Source organism: Choloepus didactylus, chromosome 3, assembly GCF_015220235.1.
Source record: "Choloepus didactylus isolate mChoDid1 chromosome 3, mChoDid1.pri, whole genome shotgun sequence".
Classification (NCBI taxonomy): Eukaryota; Metazoa; Chordata; class Mammalia; order Pilosa; family Megalonychidae; genus Choloepus; species Choloepus didactylus.
Window position 1 is genome coordinate 65,668,367 of NC_051309.1, and position 22,647 is coordinate 65,691,013.

General features: G+C 36.5%; 1 pseudogene; it reads left to right on the forward strand.

Moving 5' to 3' along the window:
* Positions 1-2,134: 2,134 nt before the first annotated feature.
* Positions 2,135-5,006, forward strand: LOC119528635 (annotated as a pseudogene).
* The last annotated feature ends 17,641 nt before the right edge of the window (positions 5,007-22,647 follow it).

Here is a 22,647-nt window from a genome sequence, read left to right on the forward strand (position 1 = left end):
GTAAACATTCTTCAGGCCCAGGACTCTGATAGCACCTCCATGTAATCTCACCAGGGCTTTAAGACTTTCCTTGTCCTATCCTTTTATTTCTTTGGGAGGTCAGAAGAACAACTGCCTTAGTCTACTTTATCCATCCAGCTCCCTCCATCATTTTGACACTGTTGTCCCCACCTATGACTGACCATATACCTGTGGGGTTCTTCTGGAAGCTTGACATATCCAAAAGGTACAAGTAAGAATCTAGACACTTAGAGCTTCCTATTCCCCAACCTTGATGTTTTTTGGCTTTGTATTTATCTGTTTGGAATCTCAGGTGAGGAAAGCTAGGACAGGCAGATGTGAAATCTCCCTCCCATTCAGTTTTCTTTTCCCCACAGCTCATGCTGATCAGAACGTGTAGGGTTTTACTTGGTCCTCTGTATGATATCCTTCTCATTCTCAAAACATAATTCATCATCCCTCTTTTGTCTGTGTCATCATAGCAGATGAAATTCAGTTTAATGATAATACAATTTGGTGCCAGTTTCCCTGTTTTGAATTCCAGTTCCATTAATTAAGTATATGACCTTGGGCAAGACATATTAAGTCTGTCTCAATTTCCTTGTTGATAAAATATGAATAATTATAGTGCCTACTTCATAGGGATATTGTAAGTATTAAGTGAGTTATTGTAAATAAATGACAGAATGATGATTCAAAAATAATAAATGCTGGATATATTCTAGCAATTATTATAAATATAACTCATAAATTGGATTAAAAGAGCATTTAGGCCATCATGATGATGTAAACAGCTACTGAAAACGCCTTTCCAGAGATTCAATGAAAAAAGCACAATTCTGAATTTTTTGAAACTCTGGAGGAGGATATAGACTGGAGAAGGACCCTGAAGATGATGAATTGAAGAAAAAGAAGAAATATCAGGTAGGAATATTCTGTCCCATAGCAGCTGGTCCTCTCCTCTCCAACTCTCTCAGTGTCTATATGGGAAAGGCATGGAATAAGCAGACAGGACCCCTTCCACCACTTACACAGATCTTAAAATCTCTCACAGCAGTGAGACATAACCCACTTTTTGAAGACCTGGGGGACAAGGGAGGACATTTCAATGTCCAGGTCAGTGAGGGATAAAGAGACTGAGAAAATGTGGACAGAGATTGCATTTCCAGCTCTGGGTCTAAAAACCCATTCTCCACCCTTGAGGGAAGCAGCAGCCAGTGGCCACTTCTTTCTCTTTGGGATGGCTGGAGTACTGCATCAGCTGAGGGCATACCCTGCCACATGTGTAGCCCCACATTGAGGCAGATTTTAAGCCAGCAAAGTGAGGGCATAGGAATCCCACAGTTTCAGCTCACCTGTGTAGATGCAGCCTGTGCTTGGAGGCAAAGTAGCCTCTGAAGACAATTTAATTATGGAAGAATGTCATCTGCTTGAGAGTCCAGAAAGTGCAAGGTAATATAAACACTTTTAAAATGATGTTCCAGACCCTTTATTAGGTCCACAGGAGCTGGTCTACACATGCTGCACAGAAATTCAGCCTGGTTATGGTTGAGAAATATGGAAAATCCAACTGTCAAAACATGACTCTAAAACACCAGACCTTGCTGACTGGCAGAAAACAGAGCACCACTGGAAGTCAACAGATGTATATAACTACAAGTAGTGAAATTGCTGGGATACCCAGTGCCTACCTGTCATCCATGTGGCAGACCATGGTGAGTGCCTGATTTGGGGGGAAGTCTGGGGGGCAAAGTCAATCTGACAACTGGCCAGCAAGAGAAAAATAGAGATCAAAGAAAATCAAGAAGAAAACCCAATGCAAAAGAGAGATAACAACCTCCAGAATAAACTAATCAAGAAAATAAGATACCTAGACAGCAAAAAATCATGAGCCACACATGGGAACATGAAAATATGGTCCAGTCAAAGGAACAAAGAAATATCTCAACTGAGATTCAAGAGTTGAAACAATTAATTAAAGATGTTCAAACAAATCTTCTAAATGAAATCAATGAGCTGAAGGAAAATGTGACAAAATAGATAAAGGAGCCCCCGCTCCGAGGACCCCGCGCCCGGGGGGAAGCCCCGCGTGGGGCGCCCGGCGCCCTCCCGGTCCCCAGCCCTCCACCTCCCCGTCGCCCGGGGCTGCCTTCTCGGGCCGCGCCGGGGCCGCCCCGCACTGCGCATGAGCGGGAGCCCGGCGAGCCCGTGAGAGGAGCCGCCGCCGCCGCCGCCGTCCATTCGCTGCGGAGCCGGAGGAGGAGGGGAGAGGCCTGGAGGACACCAACATGAACAAGTTGAAATCATCGCAGAAGGATAAAGTTCGTCAGTTTATGATCTTCACACAATCTAGTGAAAAAACAGCAGTAAGTTGTCTGTCTCAAAATGACTGGAAGTTAGATGTTGCAACAGACAATTTTTTCCAAAATCCTGAACTTTATATACGAGAGAGTGTAAAAGGATCGTTGGACAGAAAGAAATTAGAACAACTATACAATAGATACAAAGATCCTCAAGATGAAAACAAAATTGGAATAGATGGTATACAGCAGTTCTGTGATGACCTGGCACTCGATCCAGCCAGCATTAGTGTGTTGATCATTGCGTGGAAGTTTAGAGCAGCAACACAGTGTGAATTCTCCAAACAGGAGTTCATGGATGGCATGACAGAATTAGGATGTGACAGCATAGAAAAACTAAAGGCCCAGATACCCAAGATGGAACAAGAATTGAAAGAACCAGGACGATTTAAGGATTTTTACCAGTTTACTTTTAATTTTGCAAAGAATCCAGGACAAAAAGGATTAGATCTAGAAATGGCCATTGCCTACTGGAATTTAGTGCTTAATGGAAGATTTAAATTCTTAGACTTATGGAATAAATTTTTGTTGTGATTTAAATGTTGTTTTTAAAATAGGAACATCATAAACGATCAATACCAAAAGATACCTGGAATCTTCTTTTAGACTTCAGTACAATGATTGCAGATGACATGTCTAATTATGATGAAGAAGGAGCATGGCCTGTTCTTATTGATGACTTTGTGGAATTTGCACGCCCTCAAATTGCTGGGACAAAAAGTACAACAGTGTAGCACTAAAGGAACCTTCTAGAATGTACATAGTCTGTACAATAAATACAATGGAAAATTGCACAGTCAATTTCTGCTGGCTGGACTGAACTGAAGATCAATCCTCACAATTCAGGCTGAGGGTTGAGACAAAACTTTAAGGATACATCTTGGACCATGTCGTATTTCATTCTTCTGATGGTGGTTTGGGCTTGTCTTCTAGTCTGGGCCGCTCTAAACATTTATAATTCCAACATTGTGGAGTTCATCATATATATGTGGACCATCCTAGTTTATTCTTCCATAAGTCTTAGAAGCTTTATGGTGATTATTTTGAGGTTTCCATTCTCGCATAAAGCACAATGCTGTCTTCATCAGAAAACAGTTTGGCATAAGAATTAAACATATGAACATCACAAACAATTTATAAAAACTTCTTAAATATATGCTTTGGGCTAGTTGCAAAGACTATGCTGATAGCACTTCCAATAAGAGTGATATATTTAAGTGTACCAGATCTGAAATGGTGTTTTGGTTTTGGAGGATTTGTTTTTTCCTTGGCAAATCACATGTATTGTTGACGTGTGTAGAGTATCTGATGAAAATAACTGATGTGAAAAATTTTTAGGATAATTTGGTGCCTACCGAAATTGTGCTTCAGACCCTCGATTTCAAAAAGGTTCTACAGAACTAGTCTGCACTTACCCTACCCATGTTTTTATATATAGATGTTCTACAGGGAGCTTTTATTTAGAAAATGCCCGCATAATGGTAGACTCTGTTCTTTTCTACATTATGCATTACATAATTGGATTTCATTATGATTTTGAAATGCTTATACGCCTGTCAGATAAGTTAAGGTATTTAATTTGTTTTGAATGTTTTAGATTGCTACACAATACAATATTCTAAATCAGGCATGAGGGTTATTTTTTGTTTTGAGTTTTTTTGGTCATCGCCCTATAAAAACAAATGAAATTCCCTTAATTTATAAGAAGATAGTAGGAATTAAATTTTAGAAATGGTTGTGATGAGCCATGAAGTTCAATCTTTATAATACAGGTACTGCTCTTTGAGACAAGTAGTCCATTTTTGATGACTTCTAATTTTGTTGAAATTGCTTTAACTGCTAATCACTGTGGTTGCCAAATATTTACTTTAGGAGCAAAGATTTTTAGGCAAGCATACCCTTGGTGCAAAATATCAATCTGGCTTCTATTTTCGTAAATTATTTAAGTCTCTCTACTGTTTTTGTTTCACTCAGATTAACTCAGTTTTCACATCAAAGCAGAATGTTATCTTGTATGTATTTTCTTCATTACAAGACCCATGAATTACTTTCATGCTGAAAATGCTCATTTCTTTATTCACTTAACACGTGAAGAATGGGTTATTGCTTTCTTAAACATTTCCGTAAGTCCAGTTAAAAAACGTAAAACTTCAATGTTGCATGACTATGGTCTGTGATAGGAATAGATGTTGCTTGGTATATCCGGGAACACTCTAACATCTAGTGTTGGAATTAGCAAAGGAATATACCTTAGAATAGCAGTACATTTTATGCAGATGCGGAAATGATTTTAAGAAACAATGACATATTAAAACTGCTTTTTACCTACATGATTTTGAAATTGACTAGAAGGTTATCTCCATAAATATTAATATTCCAACCATACCTTTAATTCAAGAAGAATGCAATTCTACAAAAGAAAAATTTAAACATCTCTATTCAAGTTACTAGAATTTGGTTATTAAAAAAAAATGGAAGAGAAAGAAAAAAAGTAGAAGAATCCTGCTGCTTTCAGTATTCCTGATTTCATTTTTGTAATACAAAGAACTTCAATTATGAAAAATTTAAAAAGTGTGTATATGTATACATATATGTATTTATACACACACTACTGTTTTCTGTCTTAATTTCGAGTTATAATATTGTTTTCTGAATGATTAACATATTCTGTGTTTTGAAATGAGATCCCATTAGTTTTTTTTTCCCCAATATAAATTGTTTTTCGTAAAAGTTTGATATTGGTTCATGGCTTAGTGCCTTGGGGTTTTAAAGATTTTTCCTTTTAAATGCAAGACCTTTTCAACAAAATAGTGTTTGTCATCAGTTTGGTACTAAACATTTATAATTACTGTGTAATTATAAACCAAAATACCTAAAGCTTTGAATATAATTATGTAGCATAAGGTTGTTCACTCTATGATGGCATCTTAGAATTAAAACTATTACTAGGGCTGAAAACAGAAGACTAATTTAATGTGATGTGATTATTCTGAGGGTAAATGCCTGGTTACAGGGAATATTTTGTACTAAAAATGCTTACACATGGCTGTGTGTGTGTGAGTATGTGTGTGTGTCTGTGAGAGAGAGAGAGAGACACACACACATACAACTTGAATTGCTTTAATTCATAAGTGCTTCAGCCTTCATTCTGGTAAACTTCCCATGCTGATTTCTTTGTTTTAAACTGAACCACAGGTACAGTTTCTTTTGCCAAATGTCAAAACAGGTACACATTTTTAAATGTAATGCTTTTTTAATAGAAAATGTATTAAATTAGAAGTGCCCACATATAAAAATACTTGAGATCAAGATTATCCTTAGTGAATTTCATCTGCATATTTCTGTAAGTTCAATTGTGTTTCTTTCAACCCCTGTCATATTACCAACAGAGGCAATAAAAGCTTCAGTGAAATTGCCATGACTAAAAAAAAAAAAAAAAAAAAAAAAAAAAAAAAAAAAAAAAAAAAAAAAAAAAAAAAAAAAAAAAAAAAAAAAAAAAAATAGATAAAGGATACAAAGAAGACACGGGGTAACCATAAGGAAGAATTCATAAGCTTGAAAAAACAAATGGCAGAACCTATGGGAATGAAAGACATAATAGAAAAGATGACAAACATAATGGAGACATACAACAGCACACTTGGAGAGGCAGAATGAAAGATTACTGAACTAGAGGACAGATATCTGAAATCCTACACACAAAAGAACAGATAGGGAAAAGAATGGAAAAAAAAATGAGTAGTGGGTCAGGGAACTGAATGACAACATGAAGCTCATGAATATATGTTTTATAGGTGTCCCAGAAAGAGAAGAGAAGGGAAAAGGGGGAGAAGGAATAATAGAGGAATTAATCAATGAAAATTTCCCAACTCTTATGAGACATAAAATTACAGGTTCAAGAACCACAGTGAATCTCAAACAGAATTGATCTGAATAGACCTACACAAACATATTTAGTAATCAGATTGTCAATTGTCAAAGACAAAGATAGAATTCTGAAAGCAGCAAGAGAAAAGTAATCCATCACAAACAAGGGAAGCTTGATAAAACTAAGTGTGGATTTCTCAGTAGAAACCATATAAGTGAGAAGGCAGTGGTATGATATAGTCAAGATACTGAAAGAGAAAAACTGTTAACCTAGAATCCTATATTTGGCAAAACTGGCCTTCAAAAATGAGGGAGAGTTTAAAATATTTACAGATAAACAGACACTGAGAGAGATCATGAGCAGGAGACCTCCTCTACAAGAAATACTAAAAGGAGTGCCACATACAGATAGGAAAAGGCAGGAGAGAGAGGTTTGGAGAAGAGTGTAGAAATGAATATACAAGGAGATAGAAAGAGGGTAAATATTGGGCAACTGATGATGAAGGAGTTCAGAGTGTTCAACAGGAGCGATGGTATAGATCTGGAAATGGATACCACAATTCTGGGTGATAGTAGCACAATATTGTAAGTAAACTCAACAGAGATGACTGTAAGTACAGGTGAAAGAGGAATATTAGGGACATGTAGGACAACAAAAGAAAAAATAGGAGATAAAGACTGGGATGGTCTAACTTAGTGGAACCTAGACTGGTCAATGATTGTGATTAAATGTACAAATATAAGAATGTTATTACAGGAGGGAGAACAAATGAATGTCAACTTTGCAAGGTGTTGAAAATTGAGTAGTATTGGGGAAAAATACCATCAATGAAACTAGAGTCTATAGTTAACAGTAACATGCAATAGGTTTCCATTAATTTTAACAAAGGCAATATACCAAAGCTAAATGTTTGTGGGGGGGGGGGGGATAAGGGAGAGGTGTGGGATTCTTGGCATTGTTTTCTAACCTTTTTATTGTATTTTATTTTAATTTTATTTTTTCTTTTTTTAGTCAGCTTTAAAATTTTTTTTTCCTTTTTTCTTTTATTGCCTCTTCCTCTTTGTGGAAGAAATGGAAATGTTCTCTTATAGATAGTGGTTATGAATGTATAACTATATGATTATTCAGAGAATCATTGTTTACTTAGGGAATGTATGGTGTGTAAATAGAACTGTCTAAAACACACAGAGGATAGAGGGATACAAGTACTGGAGAAAATGTGGAAAGAGGGTTGTACCTAATCACTGTTGGTGAGGAAGTACAATGGTATAGCCCACCAGGATTGTAGTGTGGTGGTTCCACAGGAAGCTAAGCATGGGGTTGCCATATGGTCCTGCAACTACTATTGGGTATATACTTGGAAGAACTGAAAAGAGGGACGTGAATGGATATTTTCACAGTGAGGCTTATGGTGACAGTATTAATGATTTGCTTTGGATGGAGGTGGCCTAAGTGTACATTGATGAATGGAAAGGTGAACTGTGGTGTATTCATCCAGTGAGATATTTAGTTTTACAAAAGGTGTATTGTATGCAACTAGGTGAATGGACATTGAAGACAATATTACAATGAGACATTATAATGCCTCATTAATTTGGACTAACTATAATGTGCCAACTCTGAAAATTGAATCTGAGAGCATAGATTATCAGGAGAAGGCTTATTGTAAAGGTTCCTAGATTGTAAGTTCTTACAGCAGTCACATCTATTCCTGAGTTGTAGTGGCTATTTTTAAATTCTGAGATGTTCAGATCTTTGTGTATAATATTGTTGGTCCCTGGAACTTTGGGTATCTGTGTGACACCTGAGACTCAGAGGAAGAGTCCAGCAGCTATGAATGTTAGCATTGCCCCATATGGTAAATGTTAAAGAGTCTGAAAAAGAGATCAGACTTCAATTAGAGATATGAGCAAAATGGACTTGGTTAGGACTAAGGTAAATCAGACTAAAGGGTAAAGGATGATATTGATGGTGTTTCAAAACTTCAACTTCTGCATGAAACCAAAGGAAAAGATGTTTATTAGGTGCAAAATCTATGTATTTTTTTTTTTTTGTAGCACACTATATAATTGAGATTGTATGGTCAGTTTATTCAAACACTATAATTACGTGGAACTTTGAATAGGGAGTGAAACCTGGTTGGTTTGTACAGATTAGCGTGAAGCTCTGATACATCCCAGAGTAATTTGGGCAGAGAATAAAAATGTATTTGCAAAGCTCCCTTAAGGGACTGGGGAAAATGTGGAAATATTGAATTTCCACAACTGGGGAATTACTGATATCCTCACCAATTTAGAAGGGTGAGCCCTTGACCTTTGGGCTTGCCTTATGAATCTTGTTACTGAAAAGGAGAGGTTAAGCCTACTTAAAATTATGCCTGAGAGTCATCCCCAGAGGACCTCTTTTGTTGCTCAGATGTGGTCTCTCTCTCCAAGCCGTCTCTGCAGGTAAACTCACTGCCTTCCCCCATATATGGGACATGGTACCCAGGGGTGTAACTCTCCCTGGCACTGTGGGACATGACTCATGGGGATGAACTTGGCCCTGGCATTATGCAATTGAGAAAACCTTCTTGTGCCATTTGGTGGAAGAGAAATGAAACAAAAGAAAGTTTCATTGGCTGGGAGATTTCAAATAGAGTTGAGAGGTCATTCTAGAGGTTATTCTTAGGCATTATTTACAGACACCATTTTAGTTTTTAGTGTATTGGAATAGCTAGGAGGAAACACCTGAAACTGTTTAAGTGTGGCCTGGTATCATTGATTCCTGAAGATGATTGTATAACTGTACAGCTTACACTGTATGACCATATGATTGTGAAAACCTTGTGGCTCCCTCTCCCTTTATTCAGTATATAAATAATAGGGAGGTGTATTAGCTAGGGTTCCCTAGGGAAACAGAATCAATGAGAGATATGTATAAATATAAGATTTATAAAAGTGTCTCATGCAACTGTGGTTATGCCCAAGTCCAAATTCCATAGGGCAGGCAGCAACTGCCAACTTCAATGAAAATGTTCAATGAACTCCTCAGGAAACAAACTGACAACTTCAATGAACTCCTCAGGAAATACTTCACTGGCTAGCCAAAGAAGAAGTGAAAGTCCTCTATCTGTCTCACTTAAAAATCTTCAACTGACTGGACTTAAATCCAGCTGACTGCATTCTCTCATTGTGGAAGGCACACCATTCATTGACGTTCTCAGTCACAGTTGCAGCCAATTGACTAACGATTTAATAAACTAGCCTATTGGTTTATTAACCAGCCACAAACAACCTCACAGCAACAGTTAGGCCAGTGCTTCCTTGACCAGACAGCTGGATAGTATCACCTGGCCAAGATGACGCATGAACCTAACCATCACAGGAGGCATGGGGGTATGGAATATTTTGGATGCTCTTTTTTTACTTTCAGTTTTATTGTTATTCTTTTTTTGTGGTAATGAATATGATCAAAAATTGATTGTGTTATGAACGCACAACTATATAATGGTAGTGTGAACAACTGATTGTACACTGTGGGTGATTGTATGGTTTGTGAATATATCTCAATAAAACTGAATTTTAAATAAAAGCATTTAATTCATTGGGTCTCTCGTGAAGCAGTCTCCAGGGTGCTGAGCTTCCTCCCATATTTCTCCATCTAAATGGGATTTTAACCCTTTGACACCCCAAGCTCAGTCACATGTATTATTCAAACATCTTCAAATCAAGGACAAATTTTAGGTATATCTTGTTCAGCTAAATTTGTGTAAACTTAGCAAAATGGGCGTGTTAGTCTCTAACCCCAATTGTGTGCCATGTTCCTATTTTGACTTAAAAAAATAATCATCTAGACTCTGGTCTCAGTCTCCTGATGCCAAGTGAGTCTGCTCTCTGGGGATACTAGCAGTTTCACTCTGGTTTTCTGGAACTCTGGCCTTAGACACCACAATAAGATAATTTCTTTCCCCTTTTTCCCCCTTCTGCCTCCTATCCTCCTCTTTCCATCTTCCCCTCCTCCTCCTCTTCATATTCTTCTCTGTCATTGTCATAGTACTAGTCTCCCTTCTCTCCCTTTTCCCTTCCCCCTCTTTCTGATTATATTGAGTCTGATGTCTTCCTCCAAAGCAGTCACCTTTATCATAACCAGGTAGCCTGAGTTAATACTACTGATATTAGGCTTCCTTTTTGAGAAGCCTTAAAATTCTGTAAAAATGCATGTTCTAGTGATTATCTAGGCATAATTTTTCATGTTTCTCCCATTCTTCCTTCTGCTGGCTGTCTGGTGTCTTTCTCTTCATTTTTATTCTCTCTCAGGGATGGAGTCCTGGCCTCATGATGGCTTAACACTCAATAGTTTTGTAGACTAGAACCCACATAATGTTGCCCCAAATAATTAAAAAAAAATGTTGGTATATCATTAAATACCATGTGATTTCACCGTTAGTTAGTTCCACCCAGGTAGTGAAGTTAAGGTTTTCACCTTATACCTTCACTGAATCTGTTTATCAAAATTAGATTATTGGCTTTCTTTTCAAATGGTCCAGAATATTAAAAAGACAAAACTCCACACAGATCTTTTCAAATGAATGTCAGCAAATATTTTTAATCATTTTAGAAAATAATTATCTCAAAGTCACCTTCTATATAAACTACTTCCTGTAAAAAAAATGCAAACATCAAATATGCTGATTTCCTGTACTCTTTTTTTCTTTTTGGCTTTGCTAATTGATCTACTCATCCTCAAGTTGTGGACTTGGGGCATGCCTTGACATTCATGCTTCTCAATGACTCAGGGCAGAAGGTTTGTGGAAGCAGAAGACCTGAAATGCTCACAGGGACCCCTTGTGACCTCCCTCCTTCCACCTGGTTTCTCTCCTGAGTGAGGTTCTCAGTATCTTGAGTACCAGTAAAGGAACTATGCCAACATGGGTCCTTCTTTCCCAATACACTTGTTTCCCTGCTCTCCTTACCACAGTTCCCACCCTGCTCATACATACAGGTACATCATGAAGTCTGAGATGGGAGTGGGGGTGGGGTGTCTGTCATTGTTAGTGGGTAGAAATTATCACAACTTGATGATTTTACGTATTTCCTTAGAATTAAAGATTCCTAAACAAAGAAAAAATAACTAATACAAATAATCTAGAATGAGGCTATCCACATGGTTCTCTCAACCATTTTAATTATATAAAGAAACACTGAGGGTTTTAAACTCATTTTGTAGGAAACTTTTTTCTGTTATTCTCTGTGAACAATAATTTAGGGAAATCCCTCCATCTCAACTGGCATACATGAAATTATTTTTAATAGCTGCATATACTTCATCAGGCAGACATAGCACAATTTTTCCAGTCATTCTTCCAATAATAATCATTTACTTTATTTTCACTTGTTTCATCCATATGAAGAATGCCTGTAATATCCAGGCATAAGATTGTGGGATTGAAAGGTCAATTAATTTTAATGAATTTTATTTGTGCCTCACAAATTGCTTTTAATAAAACTGTAATAATTCACATTTTATAAGCAATATAGGAGAGTGTCTTTTACAGTAATCTCTGACAGCAAGAGTTACCTCTAGCTGTTTTTTAAACTTTGACAACTTGATACATATAAAAATGGCATCTTTTTATTACTTTTGTTGAAATTTTCCTAATTATTAGTGAGTTGAATGACTTGGAGTTCTTCTTCAGTGATTTTTCTATTCATCATTTGGCTCTTATTTTTTTTATTAATTTGTTTTGTTTGTCCTTTTATCATCAATTTATATGGACACTTTACTAAAACCCCCCCTCAACTGTTGACTCATAGTGTTGGTAAAGTATATTTGTTACTATTTATGAAAGAATGTTGAAATGCTACTAACTGTAGAATATAGTTTGCAATAGGTATATATTTCTTCTCTATTTGCCCCTCTATTATTAACTTCTAGTTGTATTGTCATACATTTGTTCTGGTTCATAGAAGAGTTTTCTAATATTTGTACAGTTAATCATGGGCATTGCCCACCATAGGATTAAGTTTTATACATTCCCATCTTTTGACCTCCAACTTTCCTTTTGGTGACATATATGACTCTGAGCTTCCCCTTTCCACCTCATTCACATGCCATGCAGCACTGTTAGTTACTCTCACATCTTGCTACCGACACCTCTGTTCATTTCCAAACATTTAAGTTCATCCTAGTTGAACATTCTGCTCATACTAAGCAACCACTCCCTATTCTTAAGCCTCGTCCTATATCTTGGTACCTTATATTTCATGTCTATGAGTTTACATATTATAATTGGTTCTTATCACTGAGACCCTGCAATATTTGTCCTCATGTGTCTGGCTTATTTCACTCAGTATATTGCCCTTGAGGTTTTGTCATCAACCCATTTTTTTTTTTTTAAGATGGTTTTGTTCACACCCCATACATTCCATCTTAAGTAAACAATCAATGGTTCTCTGTATGGTCACATATTTATGTGTTCACCACCTTCACCACTATCTATATAAGGGCATTTACATTTCTTCCACAAGGCAGGAGGGAGAGTCAAAGAAGGTAGAAAGGTAAAAGAAAGAGGAAAAAAATGGCAGCTAGGAAGTAGCAAAAGGAAAAGTAACCTTAAATAAAAGTAAAGAGTCAGACAACACCACCAATGTCAAGTGTCTAACATGCCTCGCCTATCCCCTTCTCTTATCTGCATTTACCTTGGTATATCACCTTTGCTACATTAAAGGAAGCATAATACAATGATTCTGTTAGTTACAGTCTCTAGTTTACATTGATTGCATCCCTCCTCCAATGCATCCCCATTTTTAACACCTTGCAAGGTTGACATTTGCTTGTTCTCCCTCATAAAAGAACATATTTGTACATTTTATCACAATTGTTGAACACTCTAGATTTCACCAATTTACAAAGTCCCAGTCTTTATCTTTCCTCCTTTCTTCTGGTATCTCACATGCTCCCAACCTTCCTCTCTCAACTGTATTCATAGTTATCTTTGTTCAGTGTACTTATATTGCTGTGCTACCATCTTCCAAAATTGTGTTCCAAACCATGTACTCCTGTCTTCTCCTATCACTCTGTAGTGCTCCCTTTAGTATTTCCTGTAGGGTGGGTGTCTTCTTCACAAAGTCTCTCATTGTCTGTTTGTTGGAAAATATTTTGAGCTCTCCCTCATATTTGAAGGATGGCTTTGCTGTATATAGGATTCTTGGTTGGTGGTTTTTCTCTTTCAGTATCTTAAATATATCACACCACTTCCTTCTTACTGCCATGGTTTCTGCTGAGAGTTCTGCACATAGTCTTATTAAGCTTCCTTTGTATGTGATGGATTGCTTTTCTCTTGCTGCTTTCAGATTCTCTCTTTGTCTTTGACATTTGATAATCTGATTATTAAATGTCTTGGCATAGGCCTATTCAGATCTATTCTGTTTGGAGTATGCTGTGCTTCCTGGATCTGTAATTTTATGTCTTTCATAAGAGATGGGAAATTTCATTGATTATTTCCTCTATTATTGCCTCTGCCCCTTTTCCCTTCTCTCCTCCTTCTGGGACACCAATGATATATATATTCTTGTACTTTGTTTCATCTTTAAGTTCCCAGAAATGTTGCTCATATTTTTTCATTCTCTTCTCTGTCTGCTCCTTTGTGTGTAGGCTTTCAGGTGTTTTGTTCTCCAGTTCTTGAGCATTTTCTTCTGCCTCTTGAGATCTACTGTTGTATGTTTCCATTGTGTCTTTCATCTCTTGTGTTGTGCCTTTCATTTTCATAGATTCTACTAGTTGTTTTTTTTTGAACTTTCAATTTCTGCCTTATGTATGCCTAGTGTTTTCTTTATAACCTCTATCTCTTTTGCAAAATATTCTCTAAATTTTTTTAATTGATTTATTATTAGTTGTTTAAATTCCTGTATCTCAGTTGAAGTGTACATTTGTTCCTTTGTCTGGGCCATAGCTTCATTTTTCTTAGTTTAGGTTGTAGTTTTCTGTTGTCTTGGCATCTGTCCTCCTAGGCCACTCCAATCAGGTTTTCCCAGATGAGAACAGGCTCAGGTCACAGAAGGAGGAAATATTCAGTATCTGGTTTCCCTGATGGTTTTTCTTAGAGGATTGATACATCTGTGCTTTTCTGCTGGCAGGTGCACCTGTCAGCCTGTCACTGTCTGTGTAAGAGGGTGTGGCCTGTGGCTCTCTTCCCCCAGGTTTTGGGGTCTGGTTCCAGAAAGGCAGGCAGTAGAGCTGGGCCCCTCCCTTTCCTCTTGGGAAGCTATGCCCCCTCCAGACAGGTCAGCTGCATATCAATAAGTTCTTTGTTTCTCTGACTCTGCTGATCACAGTGTTTTGATTTTAAAATGTTTGAGTCTGTCTTTACTGCAAAGCACTGTGAGCTGAAAAGGGCTGAGGTTTCCTCCAAAGAGAGAGAAAGGGACAGAAAAGCTCTCAGGTTCACCCATCAGCCAAAGATAGCACTCAATCCTCTGGGCTCCCCATCCTGAGACAGATGTGTCCCCCAGCTCTCCCAAGGTCAGTTGTCACCAAAAGCCTCTGTCTGCTTGTTGAGGATTCACTGTCTGTATCAAGCAGTTAACATTAAAACCCCAGTTGGAGCTGAGCTGAGAGAGTGCTGTTTTCTAGCACCACAAGGCTTCCATGAGGGAAGGGCTCTTGGCTTTCAGCTCTCAGCATGAGTCCACAGTTTTACCTACAGATTTTATGCTGTGATCTTGGGCATTCCTCCCAATTCAGGTTGGTGGATGATGAGTGGACAGTCATGTTTTTCTCCCCACAGTTATTCCAGGTTATTTACTAGTTTTTTGGTCATTTATGAATTGTTTCAGGGGGGACAAGCAGTCTTCCACTCCTCTCTATGCCGCCATCTTAGTTCCTCTATCCACACTATAGATTTTTATGTGAACTATTCCTGCTATATCTCATTTTAGTTGTTGGTCTCTTTTAAAATTGTTATTATTATTTGCTTATCTATTGTGATTAATTTTATTTAAACCACTGGTAGTTTTGAACTGGTAGACATCCAAGCCATCACAGCATGAAATGATGGGAGAAGAAGATAGATTTTATTTTCCTACTGGTATGCATTGAAGAATTCTCTCACTTCTCTGTTTTCCTTGTATTGTTCAAAATTATGTAAAGAGGAAACTCAGCTCAATTATTCAACTTTTTTTTTGTGTGTGGGGGTGGTTAATGAGACTACTCATCATTAACTTCAGGCTAAGGTAACATTTCTATTGGGAGTTCACAGGACATTGAAGGCAAAGCTTTCTAATGCTGTTTTCCAGGCACCTACTCAAAAATTGGAGGAGAGAGTGCAATACTAGATATTTCCTCCCCAGAAAATAAGCCTTTACTTTTAGCAATTTATGGGTTCAAATTTTTATTTAACTTGGAAGAGGTGTATTGTATAGAGTTTCCAATATGAAAGAAAAAAGAAAATTTTGGTTCATAATCTTCCTAGAATCCCTTCTTTACTCCATGTTTAGTGCTTTTTTCTTTTTCTTTTGTTTCCTCTTCTTTATTTTTTTACATAAGAGAAAAATAGTGATTATGATTGATTATTGTTCCAGTTTGCTAATACTGTCATTATGCAAAATACCAGAAATGGATTGGCTTTTACAAAAAGGGCTTATTTGATTAGAAATTTACATCCTAAGTCCATAAAAGTGTCCAAACTAAGGTATGAAAAAGAGAATACATTCACTGAAGATCTGTAACACCTCTGTAAGCTGGGAAGGCATTTGGCTGGCATCTGCTGGGCTCTATTCCCCAGTTGTATTGCTTTCAGCTTTGGATTTCAGTAGCTTTCTCTCTAAGCATCTTGGAGTCCTCTATTAGCTTCTCCAGGGCAAACTCTGGGCTTCATCTCTTAGCTTAGCATCTCCAAACATCATTCTCTCCATTTCTTCAAGCATCAGTAAGCAGCAGCAAGCATCTGGGTCTCTCCAAAAGTATCTCTCAACTGCTCTGAGTTCCTTCTGTTTGTGAGCTCTCTTATAGAACTCCAGTGATTTAATTAAGACCCACCCTGTATGGGTGAGGCCCACACTCTAATGGAAATAATTCAATCAGAGTTTCCACCGTAATCAACAGACTAATCAATCTGCTCTCAGAAGATTCGCACTAAAGAATATTGCTTTTCTAGGGGTATATAATATATCCAAACCAGCACAATTATCATTCTCTTGTGGCAATTATAACCCATTTTTACTGGTATTAACATACAACTTATGTAATTTTATGAAACACTGCTTAAAATTTATGGCATATTTTATGAAACTTTATACATTTCCTCTTGATGTAGAAACTATGAAAACCAGTTCTATTTTATAGATGAAGGAATGCTTTATCCAAGGTCACTCAATGAGTTGACATTTCTTCATTAGTTTTTGTTCAAATACCAACAGTAAACCAGAATTTAGCTTGTCATTGTTGTTTTCAGTGACATAAATATTATATTCTAAAGAAAATGCACTTGGTGAATCATTAGTACCTTAAAAACTGAATAACCCAGTTGCAACAAATTCATTATGTGAAGAAATTTGGCTGACACCACCTCAAATTTCTGAATTTTTATGAATTCAAATTACTGTCGTATATATTGTGATAAAGGGAAAAGAGGCATTAATCATTTTTATTAATATGATATTCAAAAAAGTGCACTTTCACATCATTTTCAGGACTCACATATCATGTTTGACACATTTATTTTTGTCCTTCACAGTGAGTTACATTTCATCTTCTGGATTATCAGCACAAGGAAAAAGAGATAGTTTTGCTGAGGTACTTTAATGGTTCCATATATCACTTTTTAACTGTGACTCAGCATCTCCATTGCATAAGATCAATTTCTGGCTGTTCAGTACTATTCATATATTTGTCAGCACAATTCAGAGAGGTCAACACTTATTCTCATTTCATTGTAGAAGATTACATGGAAAGCTCATTCTTCTAATCTATTGAAATAGAATGTTTCCCCCAAAGATTTTAAGTGTGATAAAAACATTTCACATCATGAATATACTTATATAGTAATTTTTTTATCTTAGCCATATTATAATCTCCTGGACCTCATTTTATTTGTGTATAGAATAAAATAATTAGACTATTCATGTGCTACAATAACATCCTTTAGGAAATTGTTATAATTTTGGGTACCCTAAAGTGAGCTTAAAAAGAAGAATTTTATGTTTATCTACCAATATCCTAATTAAGAGGGGTCAGCAAAGAGGTACAAGAGGAAGAACTTCTATTTTACGTGTTGTTCTATTTACTTCCAATAAACAGCATCTTTCCTTCTGCACTGCCATTGCTATTGATGTTGCAAGAGCTCACCTATATTGAACAACTTCTGTAAAAGAAGGTATATCTTTATTGAACATTTTAAGCAACTGTCATGGACAGAAACTGTATGCTTTTAATGTGTTTCTGAGCCCACAAACAGGAGTATTTTATTGGTGACAATTAGTTTTCCCATCTTAGTTTCAAATTTATGATTTCAATTCTGTCATCTAATAAGTAAAAAACTATTTGACATATGAACAGAATCTGCAGAAAAACAGTAAATAAAAACTTGCTTTTCAGAGGATTCTAAAATCTGGAATCCCAGCAGTGCCTGGAAGACTTATGAACATGGAGCTTTTGTAAGGCTGTATTATTTTGTCTTTAAGCAAGAATAATTGGCAGAAGTTTAGAAATTGAATAAATAAAAATAAGCTTTGTGATTTTATTTTTACTCATTTTAAAATGACTTTCCCACCTATCTTTTCATTCATATGTATGACTGCTTAAGACAGGCTTAATTTTAACATGTGAACTTAAGATCATTTTTGGAAATGTGGATTTGTTAAATAATATAGTCTAAGAAGTGAAGATTTCCATAGAGACTTTTAAAACTTCTTATAAAGTTATGAATTTTTAAGCCAAAGATTTCAGTTGTTTCAATACAAAAATAGGTGATATATACATAGCTAGATAAATGAATGTAACTAGTCTTTGACAATTTAGGTCTCATTTAACACTGAAGCCTGACATAAAATTAAAATTTTCATACAAGTGAAATGTTAGACAAATTATACATATGTAAGGCATTAAATGAAATTAGCATAGTTTGTGAAATTCAAAAACTGTTTTTTAAATGTTCTCTCACTCTAGCATATTTGTGCATTTATTTAGAATCTTTTAGCACAAATTTCAACAAATGCTAAGTATTTACTAATGAGGCATCATATATAAATATTTTTTGGTGGCAAGTCAATTTGAGGGGTATGAACTACTTGGGGTGTATGAAAAATGCCATGGTTTACTCTGTCAACTTTCATTCAACTCTACCTTAATGAGAGGTAAGAAAATTAAAAAAAAAAAAAACTGACTAAATAACAAACTAGCAAAACTTTGCTTCACAGAGTCTCTGGAAGAGAATTAGGTTCTATTCATAACAGGTTTGGAAGTTAAAGCTAACTTTCTTCTATTGTGGCAGTTGCTATTTCAAGTTATTGGAGACATGAATGTGCAGAGGAAATGTGTTCAAACTCAACATCCCAGTATCAAGTTAGAAATTCACAAGTATGAAAAACTCATTTAGAGGCAGTTTAAAAAAATGCCATTAACCTGTTTGGATGATCAAACTATTTGTTTTATAGAATTACTCAAAATCTGTAGCTGGAAACTTGCTTTCTTCTGGTGTCATTTAATTAGTTTCTCTATTCACTATGTTTAACATAAAATGGTAATTGTGACTAAGGTGTGATTAGTTTCAGATTCACCTTTGGGGGCCAAGTGGTTGTGTGAACCTCTTATTCTATTAAATTATGAAACACAGAATGTCAGGTTATTTGACATTTATTAATGCTAAATTGATCAGTGGGTTTAGTGTTGTCAGCCTAGCAACTTCACCGTAAGTTTCCTCATCAAATTTTTACCCCATCATTTAGTTTCTATTTGCTCTTTGTGTAGATTCATTCTTGCATTAGATGTTTCAAAATGGTTATTTTCTAATTTCATTTCTTTCTGAATTAACTAGATAAAATTTTTCTATAAAGAAAATCTTTCCCTTGTTAAGCAAGTTGTTATGCTGAAATAGAGTAAGTAAAGGAAAATGGGATAAGTGCCTGATTCTATTCTTACATTATCACAATATCACAAAAGCCTTAAATCATTTCAGTAACAATATTAAGTTCAAATTTCATTAAAATCAGCCTCAAGCATGGTTGTGCAAAGGCAAAATTCCCTTCTGGCTGTGGGCTTGTGAAACTTAGAACAAGTTATCTGCTTCCAGTATACAATGGAGGGAGAGTTATAGGATAAACATTCCCATTGCCATAGGGAGAAATTGAAAGGAAAACAGGGGTGACAGGGCCCAAACATTTCTGAAAACCTGCAGGGAATATTTCATTAGTTTTCCAAGTCATCTACAGAAATATATTTATCTTCAGGGCTTGAGAGAGTGGTAGTCTCATCCTCTCCAAGGTTTGATGTATTGGCTCTGCTCTCTCCAAACATTAGGATAAGGGTCTCAACATTTCCAAGCATTGTGGAGAACATCATGTTCTTGGGTCTATCCTCTTCAAGCACCATGGCAGCACCTGACTCTGTGACATCACTTGGGTCCAGGTCCTATCTCCTTAGAACAGGCTCTTCCCAATGCCCAGAGAATGTGCTACACCTTTTCTGAAGCCTGGACCAGCAACACCTTCCTGAACAACAGGGCAGCCAAGTTCCACTCAATCTCCGTGACATCTGAGAACCCTGAGACAGCAATGATATTCCTGAACAATGGGAGGAAGGCCCACTGATTGCAATTCTGGAACAAACTCACCCTCTCCACATTCATGGGTGTGTCCATTCTCCTGGCCTGAGGTTTCTTTGCTCCAGACATCAGTTTCCATGTTTCTGCATATGAAGTTATTTTTCCATCAATCTGTCACTTTTCTATCTCTTTTGGTTCAGAGAGATCTCACACAAAAAACTTGCCAGTTTTTCCTGCAGCATATAGGTGTCCCAACTATCAGACAATAGAAATTTCCACAAATCCTTTCTGGATAAATCCATTTCCAAACCTGGCTTGTCCTGAGATGGCTGACTGGTTCCAGTTTGGTTAAATACTAATGTAGGGCATTGTCATCTGGGGTCTCACTTTCTGCAAGCCCAGAATTTTCCAGGCCATCAATTTCTGTTTTCATTTTACCAAAGAATTCAGTTCTCAGCTTATCCCTTTCATATCACATTTTACCAAAAGCTGCAAGGAAATTCCAGGCTGCATTTCCCATATTTCATTTGGAAATTTCCTGAGCTAGATATCTGAGTTTGCTGCTTTTGAATATTCACTATCCTTCAACACAAGGATGAAAATTTTGCCAAATTCTCTGCCACTTTAAAACAAGGATCACCTTTATTCCAGTTTGCAATGATACATTCATCATTTCCATCTAAGTCCTCATCAGAAGTATCTTTAGAGGCCATATTTCTACCAGCAGTCTCTTCAGAGTAATTTAGGTCTTTCTGTCAAGCTCCTCACAATTCTTCTAGGATCTTCCCCTTACCCATTTATAAAGCTGTTTCAGCATTTTTGGTATTTGCAAATCACAGCAACCCAGTTCTCTGGTACCAAAATCTGTTTCAATTTGCTACCGCTGTTGGATACCAATAAACAAGAATGTGGTTAGCTTTATCAATGGGGTTTTATTAGGTTGCAAATGTACAATTCTAAGGACATGAAAATGTCTGAATTAAGGCATCAAGAGGAAGATACCTTCTCTGAGGAAAGACTGCAGGCATTCAGGCTTCCTCTGTCACATGAGAAGGCCCATAGCAATACCTGCTGGTCCTTCCTGTCTGGGTTGTGGTTTCAAAATGACTCTCTCTCACACTCCAACTATCTCTGGCTTCTCTGAGCTCTCTTAGTTTCATTTGCTTTTTTTTTTCTCTGACAGAGGACTCTAGCAAGGGGATTGAGACAAACATTTTGAGTTAGGTCACATCTCCATGGAAACAACCCAATCAAAAAGTCCCAACCTAGGGATGTATTGAAAGAGCATGGCCTTTCAGGGATACATAACAGATTCAAACCAGCACAATATTTTTTATGTACATTAGAAGGAAGCTTCTAGTGGCTGGAAAAAATTCCCTAAGCAATATTTTTATTTTAAGCATACATTAAAAAAAAAAAACCACTATTAAATATATTGATAGTAGGTAGGTAGATAGAAAGATAAATAGATAAAAACAGATAGATGGATAAAAAGATATCTGACTTAGGCTGTGTAAAGTAAATACAATTCCAAATGATGTTTTAGAGGTCAATATGGAAACATATTTAAACAAATAATTGCATCTATTCTTGGTACCAACATTCTACATTGATACATTTATCTACTTATATGTTTAAACATTTTATATATATGTATTGCACTTGCAACCTAAAAGCTTCAAACATTGCAAAGGAAAATGAAATAACACCAAAACAATTGTCATAAAAGATACTCATGGGTTGGAAGACTCAATATTGTTAAAATGGAAATTCTCCCAAAATTGATCAATAGATTCAGTGTAATCTCACTCAAAATCCTAGCAGGCTTTTTCAAAGATGATGATGAAAAGCTTATTTCAAAATGTATATGCAAAGGATAGCCAAAGCAATCTTGAGTAAAAGAACAAGTTTGAAGGAACAACACACTTATTTCTGAGACTTACAGCAAAGTGATAGTAATGAAGTCATTAGTGTATTGGCAAGAAGATAGACTTATAGATCAAATAAATTGATTACAGAATCCAGGAATAGATGAGATGGTCACTTTATTTAAAAACAGTCAAGGTATAAAGATTAATTATAGAAAATTTTGATATGATTATTTTTGTCTCTAGACTAATGAATGGTAAAAATATTAGATTAAACTTTTGTCTCAGAAAAGCTAGTTTATACATTTGAAAATTTTGAAAGTTAATAAAGTAGTTACTGATTTACAACCCATGTAACTGTTAGTACTTATTTCTATGTTCAGTATCTTAATAGGGCTTTTAATAACATATTTTCAGAGATTGCATACATCTTAGGTCCTCTACTCCCTCATCCTTTCCCCAAGCTGCAGAAAATATTGGCTGCTTCTTGTTTACAGCTGAGTCCCTCTCTAGGAAATGCCCGTGGTTAAATAGCCTGCATCAAATGTCTGGTTGGTATGGTGATATAAATGCCTAGCCACATAGCCTCAATAGGGAGCCACTCTGTAGGGCCACACTGACTCCAGAGCTCCATCTGCCTAATCCTGATGCTTTTAAGAGTAAAAATCCCAAGAGTTTGCCCAAGTAAACCTTCCTGCATGCAAATTGGTAACTCCAAGTTCCCAGGGAACTTGCTCTACAGCTAATTCTGTCCCACAAGAACTTGATTTTGTGTCTTGGTGTTCATGGATCTGCAACACTTTTAAACAACTG